We start from the raw sequence: 1,610 nt of genomic DNA, 5'->3' as shown, positions 1-1,610 counted from the left end.
CTTCTCTCTCTCTCTCTTCTCTCTCTCTCTCTCTCTCTCTCTCTCTCTCTCTCTCTCTCTCTCTCTTTTAGGAGAAAAACATATACGTGAGTATTTTGAAAAATTATAGTTTTAATTATGACATTATCAAAATCGTCAATATTAATTCAAGAAAAAATGTTATATAATATTAATAACCAAAGTTATATAATATTAATTGCTATGATTCATCTTATTCATTCGTCTTATTGCTAGCGATCATTTAGAATGAATAATAAAGTGATTATTATCGTCAGCGGACGTAAAATAGATCTCTAGTTCTAGGAAATTCATACGTGCTGCGATTATTTTAAAGATTCTATTTGCCTTGGAATCTTTCATAAGCATTTACATAATTTTAATATATAAAAATTTAATAACTGTAATTATTCAATCGAGTCACGAATGTATAATAAACATTTTTGCATTAAAATTCTATATTATGATACTTTTTTCCCACACAGCACTTTTATCCGAGAGATCTACTGGGAATGTTCTTAAAATGTTCAAAGGACATACACTGTTAAAAATTTCATGAAATTTAATATACTTTTAAGTTATAATTTGAATTTAATTTCATCATATTACATTAAATTTAATGTATTTATAACTGAAAAGTATATTTGTGTACATGTACATGAAATTTAATGTATTTTTTATGGAAAATTATGAAATTTAATGTACACGTTTATTATTTAAGTAATTATTGTAAAATTAATTTTTAGTTAAATTATTGATTACTATTAATTTCATTTATAACTACGAATTTCAGTTACATGTAAAGGAAGCTCGTGGTTACATTTCTAACAATGTAGGATGATTTGAGGTTTGTGCTGTATGGGTCGGTTAATATAAACTTTAACTTAAACATTTTTTCATATTTTTATTTTTATAAAAAAATGAAATATTTTTTAATTTAACATTTTCTTTTAAAATATATACTTTAAAATATTGTTTATATACAAATTGCGAAAAAAAGTGTCAAAAAGAGACGTTTCAAAATTCTCAAATATTCAACAATGAAAAAATTTTGAAATAAATGTTTTAAATACAAATTTTGTAATTAATTTCAATAAAAGAATATAACATGTCATTTTAGAGAGAGTGTAAATGAGAGTGTAAACGCAGAAATGCTAGCATAATATACTTTTTTAATATAAATTAACGTTTTTAATATAATATAAAAATAATATAAATTAAAGTTTTTAATATAAATTAACGTCTTCATATACATAAAGGTTCGAATTATTATATTGAAAGATGATATTGTAAGAATATTACGCTACAATTTCTATCTTTATTCTCTCATTTGTCCAAAATTTGTCTGTTTTTTACTTCAGAATTTCAACAAAGTTTTATTTCTATTTAGAATGACATGTGTAAGAAATTTTATATACTTATATATACATTTACAAAATTTTGCATATTTGTATATAAATAAATGTTAATATTCTTGAGACTTCCACGGGTTCTTTCTATATAAAGATTATGCGTTTCGCGTCGTTCGTTCGTACGTAGTACGTACGTACGTAGTTACGTTACGTACGTACGTACTTTACGTTCGTACTAGTACTACGTTACCGTTACGTACG

Source organism: Atta cephalotes (assembly GCF_000143395.1).
Source record: "Atta cephalotes unplaced genomic scaffold scaffold00014, whole genome shotgun sequence".
NCBI lineage: Eukaryota > Metazoa > Arthropoda > Insecta > Hymenoptera > Formicidae > Atta > Atta cephalotes.
The sequence above is the reverse complement of the archived record's forward strand: the minus strand, read 5'-3'. Positions refer to the sequence as shown.